The sequence below is a fragment of the Chamaea fasciata genome, unplaced genomic scaffold, assembly GCF_029207755.1.
Source record: "Chamaea fasciata isolate MVZ Bird 193981 ecotype frontalis unplaced genomic scaffold, bChaFas1.0.hap1 SCAF_29, whole genome shotgun sequence".
NCBI lineage: Eukaryota > Metazoa > Chordata > Aves > Passeriformes > Sylviidae > Chamaea > Chamaea fasciata.
In genome coordinates, this window is record NW_027094114.1 from 2,905,102 (window position 1) to 2,922,292 (window position 17,191).

At 49.2% G+C, this 17,191-nt stretch overlaps 1 protein-coding gene across 1 annotated transcript in view; it reads left to right on the top strand.

Moving 5' to 3' along the window:
• The window catches only part of LOC136302468 (serine/threonine-protein kinase pim-1-like), a gene marked incomplete at its 3' end in the record, with an annotated part of 44,678 nt that overhangs the window by 18,553 nt on the left and 8,934 nt on the right, over window positions 1-17,191 (top strand). The gene's annotated exons all lie outside the window — the stretch shown is intronic.

Below are 17,191 nucleotides of genomic sequence, written 5' to 3' on the forward strand. Positions count from 1 at the left end.
GTGTGAAGAGTGAGAATAGAAAAAGAGTAGCCTGGCAGGAATTGAAAGGTGGTTTCAGAGATATTAGATCTCTTCTTCAGAGCAGAAAATAGCTTGAAAAATAAAGAATGGTACCAAGGGCAGAAGTGGAGGACCAGACTGGACACAGAGGGAGAGGAATTTCTGTCCCAGGGCAGGGATGTGCTGCAACATGTCCCCCAGAAAGAGTCTGGAGCAGCCCAAGGCTCTGTGTGGCCAGGCAGAGGCAGGCAGGACGCAGAGCTGTCAGCAATAGAAGGGCCCAGCCAGGTGGGGCAGCCGGGGGATGACGACAGCCTGCAGGGACAGAGGCGCAGGGTACGGACACCGTAGGACAGCCTGGGCTGCACAGGGCACAGGGATGGGCAGCAGCTGCAAGGCCCTGACAGAGCCAACTCCTGCAGCACTTTGGCCATGGCTGCTGGGCCTGGGCCTGAGCCATGAGGAGGAGACAAGTGACCCTTGCAGGCCTGGGGCCTCATTGCCTCCTTGTCCCTGCTCAGCAGCCTGGCAGGGGCTGCCCCATGGTGCTGCCCTTGGCATTGCACATCCCCACATCCCAGTGGGCCGGGAAGAGCCTTGAGCACTGAGGGAGGGACAGGATGTGCCTTGGCAGGGGCTGGGGCTCAGGCCTTGGCCCTTGGCATTCCTGAAACACATGCAGGTTTGCTCAGCATCAGAGACACCTTTGCCTTATTTGTCCCCAACTGTCATCACTGCCTGCAGTGTTCTGCTCTAACTGGAACCTGGGGACACTTTCTCAGTCATGTTCCTCAGTGGGACCCATTACAACTTTAAGAAACTTTGGAATTTCAATCTCACTTTTAAAAGTTCTTGAAATATTCTTGAAAAAGTTCTTGATTAGTTTTTTTAATGCTCTCGGGGACTGAGTCTGATGTAAAAAGCACCAAATCCCTGAGAGGCTCATTAAAGTCCTTGTGCTATGCCTGTGCTGCTGAGCTGGGCCGGGCTCCTGGCACAGAGGCAGCTCCTGGCAACCAAGAAGAGCTTCAAAAAGACATTTCTCCTGAGGAGCAGCTCTTCTCCCAGCCCAGCAGGGCTGACGGCACTGCTTGCAGGCACCTGATAACAGAGAAACAGAGACTTAAAGCTACTAGAAGGACAATTCTGAGATTATTCACAGAGAAATTTTCACAACTTTTTTAAAATTTTGGACTTCTTCATGGAGAACACTTCACCCCTTCTGACAGTCAGTCTGTGGCTGCAGGAATCTCCTAAAGCTGACCCAGGACAGGACTGACAGCACTGTAAGGATGGCTCTGCTGCCCTTTCTGCTTTGGGGGAGGATGTGCTCCAGAGCGGGGCTGCCCTGGGCACCCTCAGAGGGACAGGGCAGGACGGCTCCTGCTGCCAGGGACGGCTGCAGGGGCTGAAGCTGGGGCTGCAGCCAGGGGTGCCCAGGGCTGTCGTGCAGACCAGGTGCTGCAGCCCTGAGGGCTCTTGGCCAGGCCAGGGGATCTGTCACTGCCAGGGGCAGCTCTCAGCCTGCCTGGGAGCTCCCATGGATGCTGGAGGGGAGCTGTGGGTGCAAGGAGTGACTCCTGCCAGGGTAGGTTCTGCTGCTGTGGAGAGGGTGCTGTGTGTGCCAGGGCTGCTCAGAGCTCCAGTTCATGCCCAGGACATTTCCGAGGAGACTTTTCATGAGCTCATTCAGGGCAGGTGTTTTGTACTTGAGTCTGCTTTCCTGAATCTGTGCTCCCACTTTTCCCTGGCTCAACTTGGCAGCGATGGAAACTCAGCTCTGCAGCAGAGCCGTGGGCAGGGAGGGAGGGAGGCAGTGCTGAGGGAAGCCCTGCTGCAGGGGACATGTGGCACCTGCCGGCCCTGCCCTGCAGGGCACACACTGCCCTGAGCAGCACAGCTCTTGTGTCCCCTCCCAGCCAGCACAGCCCTCAGCCCAGGGGCTCGGGGCCCTCAGTCCCCTCCTGGGCCGGCAGAGCAGCCCCAGAGATGCAGGGCATCTCTCCTGCCATGTGCCCATTCCCTGCTGACCAGGGCCTGAGGGCCACTGTCCTGCACTGCTGCTGCCTGGGAGGGGCTGTGCAGGGCTGGGCAGGGAAAGGCTTTTTCTCAGGGCCCGGCTCTCTCTCTCCCTGCCTTGCCCAGATGCTGCTGGCATTGCTGACGGGCTCTCTGGGAATGGCAGTTCCAGCTGCAGGCTCAGGCCCAGCCCTTGGGCTCCTCCTGTGCAGGCTGAGCACAGCAATGGGGTGTCCCAGCTCCCTCTGCCCCGGGGAGCTCTGGGCAGGGCAGGCTGGGAATGAGCCGAATCTCCCTGATTTAGGGAAAGGCAGGAGCCACTTTGTGTGCCAGGGATCCCTCTGCTCTCAGCAGTGTCACCTGGCTTTCTAGGGTAGCACAGGATTTGAGCTCAGAAAAGTGCAAATCCAGGGCTGCTGGGAACAGGAGAGAGGGACAGAGCAGTTCCTCTCAGTCTGAACTAAGGCTCAGACAATCCCCCTGCCTCACTGGATTCTCTGTTCCACCCAGGTGCAGCATAATCTCCCATTCTGCCACCTGCAATCCCCATCCCGTTTGCCTTGGTGTCTCCTGTGCCTTAGGAAGAGATTCAGGTTCAAACCCCAGGACTCGCCCCTGCCCTCATTGTTCCCCTGCACTGACTGGGGCTCAGGGCTGACTCACAGGTGTCCTGCATGTTGGAGTCTGGCTCCTCACTGAACATTGGCCAGCAGCAATCAGGGCTCCAGCAACCAAGGTGAAGGAAGTTCTCCTAGACATAGACAAGGGGGATATGTTTAGTGGCAGGGACTGCTCTGTGAGAAAGACCTTTGACTTTACTGCGAGAAATCTTCCCTCAAAGTCACTTTCTTCCCTCCTTCAACAGGTTTCAATGCCCCAATGCAGCAAATGTCCAACAGCAGCTCCATCAGCCACTTCCTCCTGCTGGCATTGGCAGGCACGCGGCAGCTGCAGCTCCTGCACTTCTGCCTCTTCCTGGGCATCTCCCTGGCTGCCCTCCTGGGCAACGGCCTCGTCATCAGCGCCGTAGCCTGCGGCCACCACCTGCACAGCCCCATGTTCTTCTTCCTGCTCAACCTGTCCCTCACCGACCTGGGCTCCATCCTCACCACTGTCCCCAAAGCCATGCACAATTCCCTCTGGGACACCAGGACCATCTCCTATGCAGGATGTGCTGCACAGCTCTTTCTGTTTGTGTTTTTCATTTCAGCAGAGGTTTCCCTCCTGACCATCATGTGCTATGACCGCTAGGTGTCCATCTGCAAACCCCTGCACTACGGGACCCTCCTGGGCAGCAGAGCTTGTGCCCACATGGCAGCAGCTGCCTGGGCCAGTGCCTTTCTCACTGCTGTGCTGCACACAGCCAATACATTTTCCCTACCCCTGTGCCAGGGCAATGCCCTGGGCCAGTTCTTTTGTGAAGTTCCCCAGATCCTCAAGCTCTCTTGGTCACATTCCAATCTCAGGGAACTTGGGATTCTTGCTGTTAGTGTCCGTGTAGCTCCTGGTTGTTTTGTGTTCATGGTTTTCTCCTACGTGCAGATCTTCAGGGCTGTGCTGAGGATTGCCTCTGAGCAGGGACGGCACAAAGCCTTTTCCACCTGCCTCCCTCACCTGGCCGTGATCTCCCTGTTCCTCAGCATTGGCACATTTGCATACCTGAAGCCCCCCTCCATCTCCTCCCCATCCCTGGATCTGGCATAGTCAGTTCTGTACTTGGTAGTGCCTCCAGCTCTGAACCCTGTCATCTACAGCCTGAGGAACCAGGAGCTCAAGGCTGCAGTGTAGACACTGATCACTGGTCGATTTCAGAAACATTAAACTGGTTGCCAATTTCATTCAATCCCTTGTAATAAAAGTCATTTTTGATTGCACTTTTTTTGATTGTTGGATTTTAATTCTTCATTTTAGTTTTCAATGATGTTCACAAAGCAATGTCATTGATCGTGCCCTTTCTTGTTTCTTTTCTCTCCACCTTTGCTGCGACCCATAGACTGTATCAAGGAGGACCTGTGGCCTCAGTAGCTTTAAACAAACTAAAGAGTCTCCCAGTAAAGTTTTCACTGGAGAACCCCCTTTTGTTCTCTTCTCTGGTGGTGCAGCAGCAATGTCTGTGTGCAGAGCTGGGGGCAGATCAGGGCAGGCACAGCAGCTGTGCCCAGGAGCAGCAGCCCTTGGTGTTGCCAGTGCTGCTCCCGTGGCCCTGCCCTGCTGCCCTCCTGGCCCTGGTGTTGCTGTAGGGCCTGAGTGCTCTCGGGGCCGGGCACAGGGCTGGGGGTGGCAGTGCCGGGGCTGCAGCAGGGACAGGCCATGGGCTCCGCTGGGGCAGCGCTGACGCCTCAGGGCATGGCCTGGGGGCTCCAGGCTCCTTGCCCAGGCTCTCTCCAGAACACGCCCAGGCCAAAGCTCAGCAGAGAAAAGCCCCGTGAGCAGCCCCAGGGTGGCCGTGGGCAGGCTGGGGGCAAACAGCATGGCTGGGGCTCTGCAAGGTCCCTGTGGGAGACGGGAAGGAGCAGCAGAGCAGGGGCTGATCCATCTCCACTGCGCTGGACACCCCAGGGCAGCATCTCAGAGCATCCTCATGTACCCTCCATGAACATCCCCCCTCTGCAGCCCTGGTCTCTCCCCAGCTCACAGAGGTGCTGGATCCTTGCAGGCACAGACATGGCAGCTCTGGCTCAGGAGCCCCTGTTTGCACTGCCCAGAGCAGGCGTGAGCATCCCCATGGTGTTGGTGTGGGGAGATGAACCTGAGTGAGCACAAATGCCATCAGCCCCTGGGGCCAGGAAGGGCTGGGGGACAGCAGGAAAACCACTCAGGTTTGTTGTGGCCTCTGAATTCAGCCAGAAAGTTTGTTCCCATGAGCTGTGAGCTGCCTGTGCCACTGCAGACGTTGTTGCTCAGAGCCAGCGCTGCCTGGCAGCCACCCCCAAACTTCCCTGGGTATTTCTTTTGCTTCACCTTTGCTTTCTTTCCTCTTTCCTGGTCCAAATTTCTTCTTATTCTACCCATCCCTGCCCCCTTTCATGCAAACAGCCCATCTTTGTTTTCCCTTTCCTCCCTGGCCTATCTCTGCATTTCAGTTTCTGAGTTGGCACCATGGGAACGTCCCTTGGGGAGAAGAATCATCCCACAAAGTGCTTCAGGAATTGACTGCAGGGTCCTTGAGTTAGGGTTTTAAAGAGTTATGATTTTAGCTAAGGGAGAGAAGCAGTTTATAGTGATTTGGATTTAAGTTAGAAGAGTAGAGATGAAGTGGAAGAGTTAATAACTATTAGATGCTTAAGCTAGAGCATAGGTAATATATTACTTGTTCATTTTAGTTTTGTTTTTAGAAGGAAATAAGATAGATGGACCATTGTAATAGTGAAAGAAACCATGACTGCACCTGGACACAGAAACTAATTGGAACCAAGCAGGATCACTCGAACTGTGCCCAAGAGGTCATGTAGCCTGCCAACACGATGAAAGTAAAAAGGCCACTGTGAAGAACATGTCTCTGACTTCATCCTTCACACCACTGACCCATTTCAAGGACCACCAACCCAATTTGAGAGAAGAATCAGGCAGGTGTAACAAACTTTAGGCTCATGTAGAAGTTGAAGGCAAATTTGGGAGGAAACCTCTTAAGGGGCCCTCCCTCCTCTCCCCCAACCGATTGGGAAAAAAAAAAAAACTCCTCAGAGAGAAGTGGAAAGAGCCCTGTTTATTAAACAGGCAAAGCACTCCCCAGCACAATAAATTGGACAATACCCAATGACAAGAACTCTGTGCCACTCTGGAGAGATGAGAGATTTAGAAAAGAATTCTCCCCTGGAGGTGGTTGCTCTGTCTCAGTCCCTCTGGTGGTGGGAAAAGTTGCTGCGCAGGATGGATCTAGGTAGGTTCCAGGTGTGAGCCTCCACGGCACTCCCCTGGGTCCTCAGTCCAGAGAGATTTTAACAGTTCCAAGGGAAGGCAGGAAAAAAAAAAGAAAAAGAAGAAAAAGAAGAAAAAGAAAAAAAAGAAAAGCGAAAAGGAAAAAAAACAGGAGGAGAAGGAAAAAAGCGAAGCTTCTCCCCCTCTGCTAGCTACACACTAACTAACTACTAATAAAAAAAAAAAGGCACGAAAGAAAAAAAGAACTCTCCGTCCCTCACCATGTGTTTCTGACTCTGACTCTCAAGGCCAGCCGGCAGAGGAGAGTTTCTGAAAACAAACTGCCCTTCTCTCCCTTCCCCCTGCTCCCAGACCCAACACTAAAGGCACACAGGGCAATATCCAACACAAACCCAACAGGCGACTGGGGATACCAACATCACAACATCACTCCAGGACAGCTCATTTTAATATGGAGCAGGGATAGGCAGTCCTAGGATTATGCATATGTATAGGCATTATGAGTAGTTGAATGAATATGTGAGACTTTTGTAAATAAATAGAAGGCTAGAGCTTTGTGATTGGTGTGCACACCTTTGGGAAGCTACTCCTGCGCAACCCAACATCGAATAAAGCATACCTCTTTCTAACTTAAACTACTTAGATAGTGATCTAACTTTGTCTGTGATCCTACCAATTTTATGGAAACCAATTAGCGACCGTGGCAGGACTGGGTTCTGTTCAGCTGTGAGAGCAGTTCGGGTCATGGACCCCTCGGGGCTTCCCCTGGGATCTTCCTGGAGAGAGGGCTCTGCCCTCTGGCTGTTCATCCCGGGACAGACAAGGACTGGCAGAACTCTGGACAGAACAGTCTGTTTAAAAATTGAAAATAGTGGCCTATAAGGCATACGTGTGGCCAGGAGGCTGTTGGTAAGTCATGGGAGATGTCCCACACTAAGCTCAAGCCTATGTAGTCTGCTTGCAAGCTACAGTGGGATTTAGTCTCCTGTGGAGGGATTTGTTGAGCTGTAGAGGGCTTACTAGCAGTTCGGGGCAAATTCACTAACAATTTGGGGCAAATCCTTGTTTATTGTTTTTATTTTATCATGTGTTTTCATTTTAAGTGTGTCCTGGCTGTGAGAGTGACTGTGCGAGTACTTGTTGAGACCCACCCTGGATGCAAATACAAACGACCGCTTCCCACCTGCAGTTCCGTCTTCAGGTGACAGACACGGCCGGGAACGAATGAAGCGAGTGGGGTGAATGCCTAAAGCTCTGCATAGGCCTGCATGCTGTGTGAATATTTTATTCCTTTATAAAGAGGCACCCCTCCCCACTGTGATTGTGGTGTGTGTGTACTTCTGGTTACAGTGGATGGTATTTGCCGTAACACCTGGTGTTTGGGTTCAAACAGTCCAAAACCTGGGAGGCAACAAGGACAGCATTTGCTGTGACATTCGGTGCTTGAGTTTAAACAGTTCCCTCCTTGTAGAATTTGAGAGACATAAGTTGAGTTTTCCAGCATAGTATTTTGGTAAGTTTTTCCACAGGATTTGTGGAGTTGTGAATGCTTTTTAGACTTTGGCTTTGTGAAATTCGGCAGCTTTTGTGAGAGTGGCCATGGCTTTAAGAGTTGTGGTGTATTTTTCAGGTAATACTGACAACTTGTGTCAAAAGTAATAATTGCAGAAAACTGCAATTTAGCTTTTAGCTGGTTGAGTTGGTGTTTGTTGATTTGGTCTGTTGAAAGTGGCAGTTGAAGCTCGACCCTGAGCTGACAGGGTCTGGCCATCTAGGCAGGCCCTTTGCAATGGCTTCAGCTTGAACTGGACGATTTTTTGAATGCGATGGGGGACTGGGTCTTGGTGAGACAAGAGGATGGAAGGACAGAAAGGGTGTTCTGTGGAGAATTATACTCAAGCCAAACCAATAATAATTTGGCTTTGGATTGGGAACTACCCCCAATGGGTTGAGGGAGGACTTCAGAACCTGTTGTGGTGGGGACGAGAGGGAGTAGGTCCCTGTTTTGTACGTAGCCTGACAAGTTTTCATTGGAAACTAGACGGGCATCCAGCTTGGGTTTTCCTTTGCTTTAAGGAGTGTAAGAGGAGGTGGTACTGTGTGTCCTACAGATGAAGACCTGCGTGCCCCAGGTGCACTCCAAAGCTGCTGTGATATAACAGGGAAGCAGCAGATGCTGAGAATGAAATAGTAAATGTAGTTTGTGGAAAGAATTGTTTAGTTTCTGGGATTTTGGACATGGATGTTTTTGAAGAAGATTGGGAAAAGACAAAGGAACAGTGTAAGTTTGACAAAAGGGAGTAAAGTCCCTTTTGGCAGTGGCTTAGTTGTGATTTTTGGAATTTGAGGCAGAAAAGTTGTGTTTGCGGATTGTTAGAGCAATAAGAGGGGTGCCTTTTATATGGGAATTATTACAGGTGGTGATTTGTGTATATTTTAACCTGGCTAGATGGATAGAAGGGATCCCTTTACCGCAGTAGTCTGGACTCTGTGGGAATTTGTGAACTTGGCTAATTGTTGGTTAGACAGAGGAAACAAAAGGGTTTATTTAGGTTTACGTACAGTCAGTGTGCAGTAGGTCACACCTAGTACCTGAGCAGCGGGTTGTGCAGGAAAAAAAACTGGGAAAAGGACTGTGAGAGACTGTGAAGTTTGAGTGGAAGAAAGATAAGATGCAAAGAAGGAGATACTAGGATTTGGTGTAGAGTGATAGTTTTTGTTAAGGGCTTTTGAGTGGCAACTGGTTGCAAGGAAAGTCAGTAGTAGATTGTTTGAGTTCTTGAAAAGAGAGTTTTAAATACTTTATGTAACCCAGCAAAAACAATTAGGACTGAGTGTGCTCAACCTTTTTTATACCCTGAGATTTTTCAAATTAAGGTAAGAGAGTTGGGATATAATAAAGAAACAATGGGAACTAATCAGAGCAAAGAGGTCCCTAAAACTCGTCCTTTAGGATGTATCCTGACACACTGGAAGGAAATGGTGAGTTATGGTGGTACAGAAAACAAAAAAGCCCTCGTTAAGTTTTGTACACAATGGTGGCCACTTTATAGGCTAGAAGAGGGTGTCAGATGGCCACCAGACCTCAGACTATGACACCCTGTTACAGCTGATGTTATTCTTAAGATGAGAACAGAAGTGGGAGGAAGTGACAAACGCCAACATGTTTTTCTCCCTCCGGAACCATCCTGAGTGGCAGAGGGATTGTGGCATTAGGCCCCCCTCTGACCCCTTGGTATTTGCCCTTGAATAGGACAGTAAGGCTAGCAGAGGAAAACCCAAGCAATGTTGCAGTGCACACTCAATCAACCAGCGCTGCACACACCCTGACAAGGTGTATCCAACTGAGGCTCTGGAGCAAGAGCTGGTGGACTTGGTTAGGCCACCCCTTGGAAAGGAAGGGAGGCTGAGAGAAGAAGTAAATTCAGAACAGTTGTTAACTCCAACCCCCACTTCATCTTCCTTGGAAAAGACACCAGTTGAGCTGTCTGCTACCCCACTTACTCCTGAAACACACGAACCAATGAAACTATATCCACCATTGCCTAGCAGTGACAGGGAAGAAGAGGAGCCCTTCCCAAAGGGTCCTCCAGCATCTCAGCCTGAAAACAAACTAGGGAAACCATACAAGCAGCCTTATGGGAGGCAATAGGCCCTGAGGGAAAAACGTTAGTTAAAATTCCTTTTTCTACAATGGATTTAGAGATCTGGGAGAAGACTGCTAAACACTACCATAGTGACCCAAGAGGTATTGCTAAAAAGTTAACGTTTATGATTAAACAACATAGACAGGACTGGGAAGACATCCAGTCTGCCTGGATATTTTAACTGAGACAGAAAAACAATTGATTTAGAAATTAGCAGGGGATTTAGCAGAAGATGTTTGTAGAGTAACACAGGATGATGTTAAAGAATGTTTTCCCTCTCCACGATTCACATTGGAGTGCCAATGAAGAAAGGAATTGGGAAAAATTAGTGAGTTATCAAGACCTTATAGTGAAAGGATTAGAGAGGACAATTCCTAAAACCATAAACTGGTCAGCCTTATATGCAATTAAGCAAGGTCCCTCTGAAACACCTTCTGAATTCTGAGATCATTTGCAAGATGCAATTTGCCACTATATGTCCTCAGATCTTGACTTTGAAGAAGGGATACAACCATTAGTGAATTTATTTTTAGGACAATCCACAGGGGATATTGGGCACAAACTTCAGAAGACCTGGGGGTGGATGGGGCGGAATTTGGAGACTTTGCTAGATGAGGTGTGGAAAGCTTTCAGCAATCAAGAGGAGGGATACAAACAAGGAATAAGAAAATTGGTAGTAATAGTAAGGGAAGAAGGAAAAGGGAGATATGGACAAGGACCACCAAGGCAAGGACCACCCCGACTAGGGAAAGACCAGTGTGCATTCTATAAGAAATTTGGAAACTGGAAGAACCGGTGCCCAGAACGAAGAAAAGGTGATGATCAAAGGAGACCGAAAAGGGGAGGGGGTGGTTGCTCACATCAAAGAAGACTGAGGAGGACCAGAGGATCTTCTCCTAGGGGAGCCTCTGGTTATAATCAAGATAGGGAACAAAGGAAAGGAAATGAAATTTTGGGGGGGACACAGGGGCAAAGTACTCGGTTTAAATAAAGCTTTAATACCTATAACAGATGATTATGGTATGGTGAAGGAGGCAACTGGCCAACCTGAAAGAGCGTACTTTTGTAGACCACTGAAATATAAACTTGGGAAACAATGGGGAATTCATAAGTTTTTATACGTGCCCAATGCCCCATCAGCACTTTTGAGTAGAGATTTATTGGAGCAACTAGAAGCAAAGATAATATTCAAAACTGGAGAGATTATTTTGAAGGTTAAGGATTGACAACATGTGAAATTGCTAAGCTTAATGTCAATTGCCAATGAGTCCAAAGCTAAAAGTGAGGAAGAGACTAGTAGAAAAGTAATGGATCAGGTATTTCCTGAGGTATGGGCTTCTGACATACCAGGGAGGACAAAGAATGCACCCCCAGTGCAAATTAAACTTAAAGAAGGAAAACAACCAGTTAAACAGTATCCTTTTAATAAAGGAAGACTGGGAAGGGATTAGCCCAGTAATTGAAAACTTTTTGCAGATAGGGCTATTAAAAAAGTGTTGGTCTGATTTTAATACTTGTATTTTACCTGTTAAAAAGCCTGATGGATCATACCTAGTAGTACAGGATTTGCAGGCTGTTAATAAGATAACTGCGAATTTACACCCAGTGGTTGCCAACTCCTACACATTGTTAACCCATTTAACACCAGAACTAATTTGACTTGCTATTTTAGATTTGAAAGATGCTTTCTTTTGCCTTCCTCTCCATGAAGCCAGCCAGAGAATTTTTGCATTTCAATGGGGAAGCCCCAAGAGTAGGTGCAAAATACAGCTCACATGGACAGTTTTAACCCAAGGATTCAAAAACTCTGTTAAGATATTTGGAGAACAACTTGCAAAAGGTTTGGAATCCTGAGAAGTCACACCAGGAAGAGAGTTGTTACAGTATGTAGAAGACCTCCTGATAGCTGCTCAAACACAAGAGACATGCATTTATTGGTTGGGAAGCCTCTTAAACGTTTTGGGTCTACAAGGGTATCGAGTATCCCAGAAGAAAGCTCAGACAGCGAAGCAAACAGTTTTCTACCTGGGCTACGAGGGCAGGATTGCAAGGAAGCAACATGCCAGACCCCAAAACCCCAGACAGTAAAGGAACTGAGAACCTTTTTGGGCCTTACAGGCTGGTGTAGACTGTGGATTTACAATAATGGGCTGTTAGTCAACCCCCTGTATGTCTTGATTACACGAGGAAACAGAGACCTCCAATAAGTGGAAGAAGCAACATGAGCCTTCAACCAACTAAAGAAGGCCCTCATGTCAGCTCCAGCCCTGGGACTTCCAGATGTGAGTAAACCATTCTTTTTGTTTTCTCACGAAAAGCAGGGGATTGCTTTGGGAATACTGGCACAAGACCTGGGCCTGTATCACAGGGCAGTCACCTACTTTTCCAAGCAGCTGGATGCAGCAGCCAAGGGATGGCCAGGGTGCCTCAGAGCCACTGCTGCAGTGGTGATGAACATTCAGGAAGCACACAAGTTCACCCTAGGCCAGAAGATGACTGTGTCCCACAGTCATGCTAGAAGATGCTAGCAGATCTAGAAGATACTAGTGTCCCACACAGTGTCTGCAGTCCTGCAGGTAAAAGGCAGACATTGTCTTTCCCCACAGAAGTTCCAGAAATACCAAGCCATAATGGTAGAGCAAGATCATGTAGAAATTGTGGTAACTAATCTTGTAAACCCAGCTTCCTTTGTCAGTGGGGATACGGGAGAACCAGTGATCCATGATTGCCTGGAGACCATCAAAGCCACCTACTCCAGTCGCCCAGATCTGAAGGACACCCCTCTCGAGGACCCTGAGACTTGATTTACTGATGGAAGCAGCTGTGTGATCAGTGGAAAAAGACATGCTGGGTATGCTGTTACCACGAGCAGAGAAGTAATAGAGTCTGGACCATTACCAACCAACACCTCTGCACAGAAGGCTGAAATAATTGCCCTAACCTGGGCTTTAGAACAGGCAAAAGGAAAGAAAATTATTATTTATACAGACTCAAAGTATGCATTTGGGATGGCTCATGCTCATGGAGCCATCTGGAAAGAAAGAGGACTGTTGAACTCACCAGGGAAAAGTATTAAACATTCCCAGGAGATAATAAAACTATTGGGGGCAGTCCTGCTACCTAAAAAAGTAGCCATCATGCACATCAAGGAAATGAGCAGGTGGACAGAAAGGCAAAAGAAGCAGCTAAAGGTGAGGTGATTATTGAGACAATTGAGGCAGCCTTAATTCCAGATGGACAGATTTCTACTGAAGGTAAGTCAAGGTATAGCAAAAAAGAACAAGATGCTAACTGAGCAAGAAAATGGAAGTTATAACCAAGAAGGGCGGGCAATCACAGATGAAGGGAAAGGAAGACTTGTGATTCCCTATTACATGCCATGGTCGTTGGTGAAAGAGGAACATGAGAAAACACACTGGGGAATAGACACTCTGTATAACTATTTGAAGGACAGAATCATTTCCAGAATTTTGCAAACAACAGTAATTCCAGTGACTCGCCAATGTAGCCTTTGTCTCCAAACTAATCCCCAAACTATTCCTAAACCAAAGCTTGGACAAATCGGGAAAGGTTATGGGCCTGAGCAGCAATGACAAATTGATTTTTCAGAACTACCCAGGATGGGGAGGGTATCGATATTGGTATTTACAGAAACCTCTTCAGGGTGGCCAGAAGCTTTCCCTACCAGAACTGCCAAAGCACAAGAAGTAACCAAAGCATTGTTACAGGAAATAATACCGTGTTTTGGAGTCCCAGGCACAATGTCTTCAGACAGGAGGCCACATTTTATTTCAAAACTTGAGCAGCAAATTAGCCGGCACCTAGGCATAGACTGGGAACTTCATATCCCATATCATCCTCAGTCAAGTGGCCAGGTGGAAAAAATGAACCATCTGATTAAGCAGCAAATTGTAAGACAGGACAAGAAGCAAAGTTACCTTGGCCTAAAGCTCTTACAGTAGCATTATTACGAATTCAGACGAAGCCAAGGACAAAAGAAAAATGAAGCTCTTTTGAAATATTATATAGAAGATCATATGGGGTCCAAGAAGGAACAACACCTACCCAAGTAGGGGAAGAAACCCTACACAGGTATATGGTGGTCCTAAACAAACAACTTAGAGAATCTGAGAAACATGTGGCTGGGGCTCAAAGGAGAGAACTAGATGGGCCAGTACATAACATACAGCCAGGGGATTATGTATATGTTATGTCTTTTGCAGAAAAGACTCTGGAACCCCAGTGGGAAGGACCATTCCAGGTGCTCCTCACCACCTTTACTGCAATCAAGATCTAAGAGCAAAATGCCTGCATTCATCACACTCGAGTGAAGAAGGCTCCTGAAGTGATCTGGAGAGCCACACCAGGTGACAATGAACTAAAACTGAAGCTTATTCGGGAAAGTGAATGGTGTGTGTGTAAAATGTTAGAATAGGTCAATAACTTTTGAAGAATAGAAAGATTTGTAGTTATGGAAAATCAAACAGGCATAGTTTGGAGAATTGTGGCCTTTGCAACCATCGTTATAGCCACCGCTGGGGTTAAGGCAACACCACGCACATATAATGTGACAGGTATATAGAGGTGTCAAGGAAAAGCCTATGATTTTCACTCCAGTAGGTTTTTGGGGCAGATGTTGAAGGTTACAAAGGCAATTTCTGGGAAAGGAAGAAACATTTGGGGATATGAATACATGTGCTCAGGACAGATTCCATTAGTCTTAGCAAGAACCCATGAAACACATCCAAATTGGTCCTGAATGTTGTGACAAATGTTCAGGCAATGGCAGCCTGGGCATCCCTGGGAGGGGGGGAGGGGGGGAGGGAGGGAACGACTACTACCCAAAAAGCTACTGGGCAAGATAATACTGGGCAAGAAACTAATCCCCAAGAAACTAGTCCCCAGGAAACTACTGACCAAGAAACTACTCCCCTAGGAAGTACTGGGCAACAAAGTGTTTGAAATGCAATCACTGTGCTGTATGGCAAGACTGAAGGAAAAGAAAGAAGCAGAGAAGGAAGGATAGAAATGTTTGTCCAGACTGTGAAACTATCACCCTTGTTTTTGCCATGTTCCTGTCTCAGCAAGATGAGCAGGAATTCAGCACCAGAAAATGCAACAGCAGTTACTGAGTTCATCCTAGAGGGTTTCCCAGAGCATGATCCAAGACTGCGGATGTTTTTATCTCAGGTCCTTCTGCTCATGTACCTGACAACAGCGATGGGGAATGAAACCATCCTTTTCCTCATGTGTGTGGATCACCACCTGCAAACCCCCATGGATGTTTTCATCTGCAGCCTGGCCTTCCCGGAAATCTGGTTTACATCCTCCACAAGCATCAAATGGTTTGTGATGCTGAGTTCTGGTCAGAACACTCTCTCACTAAGCAGCTGCTTTGCCCAAAACTATTTTTATTTTGCCCTGGGCTGCACAGAGTTTGTCCGGCAGGTTGTCATGTCCTTTGACCAGTGTGTTGCCATCTGCCACCCTTTGCTCTATGCTGACATCACAAAACCTCAGCTCTGTGTCCACCTGGGTGTTGCTGCTTGGGTCCTCGGCTTTGTCCTGCTGAGCTACCGCTGCTCTTCCTCTCTGTGCTGTCTTTCTGTGGCTTCAAGATCCCCCATTTCCTCTGGGACAACTCCCCCTTGTTCAAACTGTCCTGCTCTGACACCAGCCTGCTTTGGGAAACAGACTCTGTCTTCTTACCGTGTGTCGTGCTGGGCTCCTTATGTTTGACTCTGGCATTTGACATCTGCGTCCTTTTCTGTGTTCTGCATCTTCCAGCAGCCTCTGGGAGGAAGAAAGCTTTGACCACGTGTTCTTCCCATCCCGTCACCTTATCCATTGCCCGTGGGAGCTGCATTGCTCTCTGCACGTGTCCTGCAGAAGATGTTTCCTTGAGGACCAACAGAACTGGAGCTCTGCTGAACACAGTCCTGTTCCCATTCCTAAATCCATTCATCTGCAGCCTTGGGAACAAATCTGTGATCCTGGCCCTGAACAAATCCATTGCCAGGCCAAGAACAAAGCCTTTCCTCTAAGCATGGTGCATTTCTGGAAAGCCATCCCAAGGATCTGGTATCATCTGTTACACAAAACCAGTGCCTGTGTGTGCAGCCTCCAAACACGGCTGCCTCAGGAGATTGATGCTCCTGCTGGGTTGTGTCAGGTTAAGAGAGAAGAGACTCATCTGCACTCCCAGACAGGGCACCAACAATGGCAGCAGGACAAACTCAGTTCATTCTCTGCCCGGGCTGCTCCCGGGCCCATCTCAGGAGAGCCACCAGCTCATTAAGAGCCCATCTCTGGAACAGAGAAGAGCTCAGAGGAACAGTGTGGCAAGTGACAATCCAAATTACAGCTCCTGAGCGATGGACACCTTGTCCCAGCTCCTTTCCTGGGACAGCCATCAGCCCTGCTTTGAAACCCCAGAGTCTGAAACCCCAAAGTCACTGAGAGCAGGTCACCATTTGGACTAAGGGGATTCTTGCCCTGGTGTGTAGGAAACATTATGGGATGGAGGGGAAGAGCAGTTTTGGATAGCACAGGACTTGTGGGAAGGTGAGGCGAGGAGCCCAACCAGAGCAGTCTGTCCTGTGCTCTCATTAAACTTAAATTCTCCCTCCTGTGTGAGCAAATCTCTGTTCTGCCTGAGCACAGAGCCTGGGGCTGTGAGGGCAGCAGCTGGAGGACGGCACCAAACAGCCCATCTGCCCATGGTGCCGCCACGGAGTGACCGGAGGGACTGGACTGAAGGGTTTGGGGCTGTGGGGTGTGTCTGGTCTGCACCAGCACCTGCAGTGGGGCTGTGGCCTCGGGGCTCAGATGTCCAAATGCCTCAGCTGCTGAGACTGGAATCCAGGGGAAGCTGCTGAGCAGACGAGTGTCTGAGCACAGCTGCTGCAGGGATCCATGTGCAGCTGTGACCGTGGAATGGGATAGGCTGGACCAGGATAGTGCCGTTGGGAATGATCTGCAGGTCAGAGCAGAATGATGGTCTGGTCCCACTGACCGACCCCTCCAGGGCTGACCAAAACTTCAAGCAGTCATTAAGGGCACTATCCAAATGTCTCTGAAACACTGAAAGCCTGGGGCATCAACCACCTCTCCAGGGAGCCTGTTCAGTGTTTGAACACTCTCCCAGTAAAGAAACACTTTCTCCTGTGCAGTCTAAACCATCCCTGGTACAGCTTTGAACCATTCTCACACGTTCCATCCCAGGATATCAGGGAGAAGAGAAAGGGAAATGCAGGGCAGAGCCAGGGGGGCAGCGAGATGGGAGTGTGCAGCCTGCAGGGACACAGCAGCAGCTGTGGGACAGCGCAGGACAAGCTGTGCTGGACGTGGCCAAGGGCCTGGCAGGGCTGGCAGTGCCCAGGAGAAGCCAAGTCTTGGTGCCCTGGGGCACAGCAGGGTCTGTGCCACCAAGGGCTGGGAGGGGACACCTTGTCCTGAGGCCCTGGGGCCTCCTGGCACAGCCCCAGCAAGGCTGGGCACTGTCACCCCCTTGTCCTGCCCTCAGCATCCCCCCACATCCCAGTGGCCACAGGGATCTGCTGGGACCAGCCCCTGGGGAGCCTTGGTCAGGAATGACCCTGGGGGGCTCCTCAGTGCTCCCAGGGACTGCAGGTTTTTCAAAGCAC